General features: G+C 40.7%; 1 long non-coding RNA gene across 1 annotated transcript; it reads left to right on the top strand.

The window, feature by feature from the left end:
* Window positions 1-975: 975 nt before the first annotated feature.
* On the top strand, window positions 976-6,153 carry LOC122770924. The gene is made up of 3 exons (XR_006360571.1): window positions 976-1,147; window positions 2,589-2,887; window positions 3,775-6,153. It is a non-coding gene; the product is annotated as an uncharacterized LOC122770924 (long non-coding RNA).
* Window positions 6,154-10,513: the final 4,360 nt, after the last annotated feature.

The raw sequence follows: 10,513 nt of genomic DNA, 5'->3' as shown, positions 1-10,513 counted from the left end.
GTCCTAAAATATATGCAGGCTAACTGAAATAAAACAAAAATCAAATGACACTGTTGACCGTGATTCAACAGAACTTCTCATTTCTAAACATGAAAAATATTATTCATCATCAAATCTTTTATCTTAACAATTGTAGAACTGAGGTCACACGTTTTCAAATGAGCAAAGCTGTGTGCAACTTCTCAGAGTCATTTAAAGATTAAAACACAGATAAATACTAATATATAGAGATCATATAGTTTACCTTATACGTTTCTTGGTTGAAAATGAGACAATGTTATATTGTCAATGTTATAACCTGTACATATAAATAAAAGAAAAAAAGGAAAAAAAGAAAAAAGATCTGTATTGTCTACAATTGTCACTGTGTTTTGCTAGCTTGCTTGTAGTTGACACATTGGAAATGACTAAGAATTCAGTATTTGCCCTTTGTGAACTCCAATAAGGCTTGCTGCAAGAGAATTGACCATGTTTTTATCTTCTTGTGTCCAACAGCTGCAGCCCATAGCCCCTCCTACCTTTACCTCTCCTTGGCTTTTCCTATAACAACCCAACGGCTCTTTTAAGAGCCACTCCTCTACTGAACTAGCTCTCTCTCTCCCTGTCTCTCTCACACACACACACACCCTCTCTTTGTGTCTGTCAGTCCGTCTGTCTTCTGTTGGTCTGTCTATCTTTCTGTCTCACAGACATGCCAGGCCAGGGGTCAACCTCAAGACAGTGTGTGGCCTGTCGCACTGTTATAAATGTAGCTTGCAAAAACAGCCACATAAACTCAGGCTTTAAAAAAACTGGCCAAATTTGATGAGAAACGGGAGAGTTGGGTCCAAACACACCGAAAAAACAGGACTGTATCTCACATCCAAGATGAAGCAAATATATTGCTATGATATTCCTTTTTATTGTTTTATTGCAGTGCAATTTGCAAATGTTGTTCTAAATATTAATGTTATGTCTTACTTTTCTTTTGTGTGTGTGTGTGTGTGTCCTTTTTAGCTTGAAAAACTGCAGGCCCTGGGTGTAAGGGCAATGCTCTTGACAGCAAACACCTGGGTGTCCGAGGTGTTACTGCCCCGTTGCCACTTGTCGGCGAACGCTACTACATGTGTGGACAGAATGCGGGACATTTATGGACTTCTTGTTCACGGTAAGAATGGTCTGTTATTTATTGTAAAAGGTGAGTCTTCTGTGTTTGGTTTTCAGCTTTGTGGTCACCCATTCATGTGAAACAAATTGAATTGTCGCTATGCTTAAACTCTGAGGTTTGAGGAGATGGAACTTTTTTACAAACCTATATAGATGTGCAGCTTTTTTCCCGTCACTCATTGCGTTTTAGGCAACACCCTAAACCTAGTGCTCGATGCACATTGAGGGCTGTATACTTACCTTTGTTTGTTAGTAACACTGGTCTTAGCAGAGTTAAAAGCTATTTCTGTTGAGTCCACACAATTTTCTGGCTAAACTGGGTTTAACATCCATCAATTCATTCATTCTCTACCACTGTTGAGGCCAGGGTGGGTTGGAGCCTATCCCAGCATCTTTCAGGCACAAGTACCCGACACACACAAGTACTTGTGCTTGCCAGTTCATGACAGGGCAACATACAGACACACACACACACACACACACACACTTAACCTATCCCTTCATGCATGCCTTTGAACGGTGGGAGGAAGCCTGAGTACCTGGAGAGAACCCACACAGATATGGGGAGAACATGTCAACTCCACACAGAAAGATCCAAGAGAATGTGAGAATCTTGATTAATGGAACATCTTCCTCTCCTGCTGTCCACTGTGATTGACTGTTCAGCTGACAGCAGCCTGGCTGGAAAAATGCTTTGTGGTATATATTTTTTAATTTAACTATGAGCAGGATACTCACTTTCTGACCAAATGCAAATTTTAAAATGTTGTACTTTATTGCACATTGCTCCTATAACATAAACATCACTGACGTTTACTTACTGACAAAAACAACTTGGAATATATTGTCATACAATGAAATGTAGTATCTAATTTTAGGAAGCTTAATTTCATTGTGCCAAATGATCCTTTTAGGTATCATTGTTGAATGCAATGCGTGAAGTGAATTGGGGAAACGTTAAAAAGGAATGTTATTGACTCAATGTTTCACTGCAGTGACATTTTAAAGCACAAATAAACAGGCCCACACCTCTGCATAACACCAGATTGTGTGTGAATACAGACGACACAATCCTACACACTTTTTTGCAGCTCTCTGCAGAAGAAATAGATATAGAATGGGATGTGTAGCTCATCAATGCCTGTGTGCTCTATTGATTGGCAACTACACACCAAAATAATAAACATCCAGAGGAAAGCAAAATCTGACCGAGCAGGCATCGCCACACATTTCGTGTGGTTCTGCGTTTCATTAAGCAGGTCTCATTTAGTAGGCATGTCACTCCACTACCACACACCACCTCTAGTGGTCCATAAGTGATGATTTAAAATGATTATGTATATTTCAGTTTCTACATTGATTTGTTTGTAGCAGATTATGCTGTTAATTTAATTCAAGTAATATTACTAAAGTAAAATGACTCCTGTTCCTCTGCTATGCAGACTGGGTCCTACCAGATGCCACACGCCAGTTGGATGAACCCTCATCAGCCCCAGTCGAACAACCAACTGGACCAGTAGCTCCACCAGATCCCCAGCAAACACTGGCTCCACCTGATCCCCGAAGGGCCCCAACTGGACCAGTAATGGCCCCACCAGACCCAGTGGAGGTTGTCCCTCAGCAACCTCCACTACATCAGTGAAGTTCCTGACTAGGCCACCAGCAGCCCCAACTGGACCATCAACCTCTGGTTCCCATTCCTCAGAAGGAACTCCAGCTGCCCCAGTTGCTTTAGAAAAAGGTATGTAGGAAACAAATGGCAAGCCCCACAAAACCATATTATGACTTTGTGCAATGTGAAAATGTTAATAAATTCTCAGCACCAGACATCCCATTGTGTACAAGAATGGCAGAAATGTATATATTACAAAAAGGGCTAGAGAAGAAAACAGGTCTTAGCATTAAGCTGTTTACATTACATTACATATCATATCATACATCACGCCTGTGTTTCTGGGATTCTTTCTGACCTTCCCACCTTCAGAGGCCAGGGACAAAGACTGTGTTAGGACACTTAGGGCCCTGATTTGATGCTCTACAGTGCATAGTCCATAAAGCATGGAGCACAGACGTTTACAGCACTGTGCTGTGTTTTGCTGTGCACCACATTGTCTCTGGGTGTTCATATGGCTTCCGGTGCTTCAGGTACATAGACACTTTCAGGAGTTGATTTAAGTATTTCACGTTATTAATGTGGATGTGGAGGATGTTACAGTTAAATGTTAAATATGAAGTACAAGTGTAGTGCTGTAAATCATCCACTTTATCAAGTCCGAAAGGGTTGTAGAAGTAATTCAGTACTTCAGCAGCTAGATATGTTTGTAATAGCATGCTGAAGCCAGGTCATCCTTAAGGGTACAACTTACCCACAATGTTCACTGTGTGCTGCCATTCATCCCGAAAGAAGAGCATGTTATGAGCTTTCATGGTGAACTTGTATTCTTACATTGCCAGGCATCTCTGATGCAATAGAAAACCACAGGAGCTTTACAACATTTAAATACCTTTTGACACATCAAGAGCAGCCTCCAATTCTAAACTGATAGATTTGATTGTTTATGTTATTCACATTGATGTAATAGTCAGCACATTATTTAATCATGATCACATATTTTATATCTTTTCCAGTAATAGATGACATTGTGAAAGAAGGCTGTCCTGCTCCCAGTGCAGTGCTGAAACGGAAAAGGAAAGGTGTGTTGTAATGTCAATCCATAATTGTCTGAATATGGTTTTAAAAAAAATATATATACTGTATATATAATTGAAGTATACCACAATGAAGTAATCAGATATTTTTGTCCATAATACTTTTAGAGAGTCCAGTCAGCACACAGTCATAGAGGAGTAAAACGTATTCACACCGACCCGAGAGGATAAAATCCTAATGAAATAAATGAACACTTGATTAATGTAGTAGTTGATCAATAGTTGATTCATTGTTGCCACTCTAAATGAATGTGCTTACAGTTTGAATGCTCCACCTTTCATTTTAAATATGTCCTGTAGTGTGGGATTTGCATTGTCCAGTCTTGGTCATCACTCAGTCTCAGTTTAGATGTTCTTAAGTAAGAGCATAAGCTGACAGTGAATGAGACTGTGATCTTTTATTTTCCCCACTGGTCTCATTGCTACACATTTCCCTTAATTCATACAGTAAGTGTGTCCATTCTTTGTAAACAGACACGTCTACTGACACATGATTTTGGTGTGATCTTGGTTTTCAAAGACAAAAAAAATACCCTAGTCTCTGCTGTGAAGTGCTCTACTCTTCTATGAAACAGTCATTTGAATTGATTTTGATTCATTTGAGCACTGATGACTGCCCATATATATTTATCCTCTCATCCATCTCTATAGTCCATTGATTACAGTCATTTACCAATGATGCATGCAAGCTCTGTACCAGAATAACTACATATCTTCCCTTTCAGAATGCCCACATACAGTATCAGGGAGCAAAGAGTTCTACCCTGTGAAGAGGGTTGCCTAATGCAAAGTTTTAAAGGTTCAATAATCCCACACAGAGTCATTCACCTGCTGACGTTTCCTAGAACTCTCATGTTACAGATGAATCTACAGTCATAAAGTGCTGATAGTCTTTATGTAATCTGTGTAATAATCCTGAAAGAGTATTCAAGACGGAGGTATAGCCAAAGATTTGAACTGAATAGGGACAAAAATTGCAACTGGTGGAGTGGGAGCCGTGCAAGTCCTGGTATGTATGACTTGTGATCACAGCATATCTTATTTGATACCAACACTGAGAACATTCACATGCACACCAATAATCTTTGTTTATGATACTGGCAAAGTGCTCTCTGTAGCCCGACGTGTGCCTCCAAAAAATGTCGTCATCAGTCGAGGCAACTGAGACCAATGGAGACCGCGGTGCTGTCATTAGTCAGTTAACGACTCATTCCCGCAGCCCCTAGTGTTCTGGCGGTGAATTGCAATACCATACTGAAAACTGCAGCGCACTACCCCGTCTGTATGGTCACAGAGTTGGAAACTCTAAGAGTGACATAGAAATCCAAATGGACTCTTAATTGCTCCTTTAGGCCTCCTGTGGAGGGGGGTTTGAGGGTGGAGGGGTATCTACAAGGTCAGATATTTAAGCATCTGTTGCAAGATGCAATATTAAGGCTAATTTTATTACATTATCAAATGATTTTTTTTAATGCAAGGCCAATAACGTAATAAGTTATTACGTTATTGGCTTAACAACTTTATTACATTATTGGCAATTTATTACGTTATTGGTTTTATTACATTGAAATGATTACGTTATTGGCCGTTATCACGTTATCGGTTGCTACAGCATATAAAGAGGCTGCAGTTGTCTCAGTCAGAAATTCTAAACCATCTATCATGCTTCTCTGCTACCAGCACCATTGTACAGAAGAAAGAGGCGTATTTAAAAATGCTAAAATTGTCCATCACTGCCTTACTCTCACTATACTCCCTTTATTAGTGGATGATTAGTGTACATGCTAACATGATTGTATATGATTTCCATCCAAAAGTTAAGTTTGCAGAAAATGACACTTTGGTTCCTAAGGACAGAGCGTGTCACATACTGTACAGATTATAAAGCCCCACGAAACCAATGTCATTTGTGATTTTGGCCATATGGCATAAAAACACCAACGTGGTGGTTTGGTGGTTACCACTGTTGCCTCACAGCAAGATGGAGATTAGATTCCCCTGGGATCTTTCTGTGTGGAGCTCGCATGTTTTCCCTGTGACCCAAACAGGGATAAGTGGAAGAGAATGGATACAAGGACTTTATATGATAGTGTGCATCCACACTGTGTTCTTCTACAACCATTTCTTGACTATTACTATACTGTCATTTCATTAAATCCACTACGATACAACTATTGGGAAAACAGTCACAGGGGTCGAATGTGAGTCTTAATATGTCTTAATATGTTTTTTTTGAGCATACCAAATATTGCCACCGAAAGCTGTTCATTTGCACTAAATAAAGTAATACCAAATGAAGCGTTCTTTAATATCATTGGTACATTGCTCTTGGAGATAATACTATTTGAAGGCTGGCTCTGTAATTGGAGCCATGATGGATTCGGGGGAATGTGGTGGAGAGAAACACAATGAAGACGATGGAGGCCATCCTGAACAACACGGATCAACCACTTAACACCTTGATGGACCAAAGAAACAGGCTCCTCTCTCTCCACTGAAGGACTCGGAGGTACAGGAGATATTGTGCACCTACAGTCATCAGGCTTTACACTAGTCAAAAGATGAGCTGACAGACATTTAAATTTCCGTTTGAAGATGAATAAAGTAACTCTTATATATTTATCATTCTAATTCATGATATCTACATTTGGTCAAATAGACATTATACACACTCTGGCCATACTATACTATACTATGATTTGCTCTGATGTGCTTAAAAAACAACCAGTCCTCCAAACCAAATGACCACATAGGTACTGTACTAGTAGTCTGCAACCTCTGTGGCTCAGATACACACTAGGCGGATAATAAGGCTGTGAGACGAGTTTACATCAGTGGGCATTCCCAGTGACGTCATGCGCTCCCAGAAGGGAACCCCCTGCGCCCCCTCCCACTTTTTATATTTTATTGAGGAAAGCTTAGCCGGCCTCACTATAGGTGGTGAAATATTCACCAGACAGTGACTATTCTGACCTTTCACAGCATGTAGGCGCTATGATTTTATAATAAGTCCCTACTGATTGTTTCACGTCTCAGTACGTTGCTATGGTGGTTGCTAAGGACTCAACCCGGTATGGCCGGTAACGTGCGACTCCTCTTTTGGCTGTAATATCTACTTTTTCTTAACAAAGATAATCTATATGCATGCAATTATTAATTTGGCTGTAACAGATATCTGATATATTCAGTAGAAATATCGTTTCATAACCGTATTTTACACCGTCAATTTCAGACCCAAAACTACCGGCCCAAACACTGGTGATATTCGTGAAAATAACAGCAATAAAACAACGACTGTACTTATGTAGATACAGTGTGATTACTAACTCGGCTTTACCAGATATTTTATATGTTCTGAGGAAATATCATTTTAAAGCCCTACTTTAGGACACAAAACTGTCGGCCCCAAAACACAATTTCTAGGATATAAGTGAATATAGCAGAAATAAGGCAACGTCTATGCCCTTTCTTAACACACCTTATCTAGATAGAGTATGATTACTACTTCGGCTGTACCAGACATTTCAAATATTCAGTAGAAATATCATTTCATAACCTTATTCACAACCATACTAGAAGCTTTCTGTAAGCACCAAGTTGAACGTTTAAAGGTCAATATTTAAAAGCGGAGTTATGTGGAGTCTTCATACTGACATATGTTACTCTCCAGGCTGAGACCTTTCCAATGATGTATTTGTTTTCACTCTATGACAAAGTTATAACTTTCACATTTCATGGACACAAACCATCCAGGCTTTGTTTCAAAGAGCTGGACTTTGAAGGACCAGTTCATAAAATTAAGCTCTTGTTTATTTGTTTACAAACTTCAAACCTGATAAAAACTACGTCAGTTTTAGTCTACGATATCTCCAGAACATTTTCACGTCTTTATCTCACTGTTGGACAAACTTGGGGCTGGTCATTTTGGTACTGTTGCTATGGAAACACAAACAAATACATCATGTATTATACCGACCTAAACGGTTAATAACAACATACAGAAACTTTCTCAAGTAACTTTTTTTGAGTTATTTCATGCAAAAAAAAAAAACATTCTTGTCTTGGATGCTGCGTTTTTTGTTTTTTTAAATACTTTCTTCCACCATAAGTGTCTTTCATTTCCTCTGGCGCCCACACGGACGCCATGACTCACGTCTAATCCTCATCCTCATCCTTGGACCAGATTAAAAATGCTTCCGTTAGAACAGGTTTCTTCTTCTGTTTTTTAATTCAAGCCGTTTCCTGCAGCACTTCCTGTTCTGTGATTAAAATAACTAGAACTAAACTGGACTAACACTAAATATAACAGCTGTGAAACGAGGCTGACACCTGACATGTCACACATGAGAAGTCATAAGAGCAATGAAATATGAATATTTAAATAGAGGAATATTTCCTTTTTGATAAACCTGGAGCAGCTCTTGGTTATGCTGCTGTAGACCTGGACTGCACTCTCTCACACTCAGGGTGTGAATATGAATATATATGAATATGGTGTGAATAGATCATCAGCATTATTATAATGATGCCATCATTAAAAGTGCTTATCAGTATAACTTGTATCAACAGTCTCTGCTGCTGCTTCTATAAATGACATCATAGTCCTATGAACATGTCATCATCACACATCTCTGACTCTAAGTGTCCTGTATAAACTTAGAACGTGATACAGTTGTTGTGTATCTGCTCCTGGTCTCTACCTCTCCCCCCTTGTCTCTCCCCCTCCTCTCCTCTTTCACCCCAACCGGTCGAGGCAGCTGCTGCACGTCTGTGAGTCTGGTTCTGTCACAGATTTCTCCATGATGTCTTTGTACAGAGCCTTGAGATAATGGATGTTATGATTTGGCGCAGTACAAATAAAACTGAATTGAATTTAGCTTGAGTAAAGATTTGCTTTCTGGAGCCACCATTTTAAATGCTTCTCTGCTGCCTCGTGTGGTCACTTTGTGTCACTGTGGTTTTCATACACCGAGGTCCTATCATACCACATATGAACTCAGTGAAGGAGGCAGCAGTGGATCAACGACTCCTGTGTGCTGTCATGTCAAATGACTCATTTCTCTCTGGAGTTTGGTGCAGAGAGTGAGTGGTTTACAAACTTCAGTTTTCAGTCAGAAAAAGTAGAAATTTAAATAGACCTTTAATTGAGCTCAAACTCGTGTAATGATAAGATAAACAGATATAATGTCAACACACTTCTGACAGGAATGTGTGATCTCAGGGTCTGAGGTGTAATTAACATACTGACGCGCGTCAAACAACACACACACACAGACATGCACACACAGACACACAGCACCCAACACACACACACACACACACAGCACTTGTCAAACACACCACACACACACACACACACAGACACACACACACACACACACACACACACACAGACACACACACACACACACACACACACACACACAGACACACACACACACACACACAGACACACACACACACACACACACACACACACACAGACACACACACACACACACACTCACACACACAGACACACACACTCACACACACACACACACACTCACACACACACACACACACACACACACACACACAGACTCACACACACACACACACACACACACACACACACACACACACACACACACACTCACACACACACACACACACACACACACACACACACACACACACACACACACACACCCACACACACACACACACACCACACACACACACACACACACACACACACACACACACACACACACACACACACACACACACACACACACACACACACACACACACACACTCACACACACACACACACACAGGCACACACACACACACACACACACACACTCACACACACACACACACACACACACACACACACACACACACACACACTCACACACACACACACACACACACACACACACACATCACACACACACACACACACACACACACACACACACACACACACTGCTGCCATCACTAAGTTCAAATGTCTTATTTTGTCACTTCAGTGTTTGAAATCCTTTGTTCAGATTGACGTCAGTGACACAAAGTGACCACACGAGGCAGCAGAGGACCAGCAGCTCCTGTGTCCCCGCAGCTAAAATCACTGGTTTTCTCTATGGGCTTTGGTGTGGGAGAGTGAGTGGATGGAGCTGTTAATCTATGACCTAAAAGAGCGTAGACTTAATCTGACATAGATTGTATTAGGTGTCAGTACCTCGTCATCAACACAACAAAGTAGATTAAAGTGATATGATGTGGTTTTTATTGATGTTGAAAATGTCATTCTTCATTAAGCCACAGAAACAGAAACCACAGACACTGATGATGTTTGGAAAGTGCAAAAACCCTCTGAGTGTCATGAGTTTCCTGTCACTGTGGACACGTTCTTCACTGTCGTTCACAGAGCAGCAGGAGGACAGAGGTCATCCTGAGGTCACGCACACTCAGTTTCACCTGCATCACAGCAGAAACCACACTTCCTCATTCATGGCATAATCTGCTCATGTGTGTTTCATTTTCCATGTGTGTGTGTGTGTGTGTGTGTAACTCTGAGTGTTGTTCTGCTCACACGCAGCAGGGGGCGCTGTTGTCAGGCAGCATGAAGAGGAGGAGGAGGAGAAGCAGTGCATGCTGGGACAGAAAG

This window comes from Solea senegalensis, linkage group LG6 (assembly GCF_019176455.1).
Source record: "Solea senegalensis isolate Sse05_10M linkage group LG6, IFAPA_SoseM_1, whole genome shotgun sequence".
Classification (NCBI taxonomy): Eukaryota; Metazoa; Chordata; class Actinopteri; order Pleuronectiformes; family Soleidae; genus Solea; species Solea senegalensis.
The sequence above is the reverse complement of the archived record's forward strand: the minus strand, read 5'-3'. Positions and strand labels throughout refer to the sequence as shown.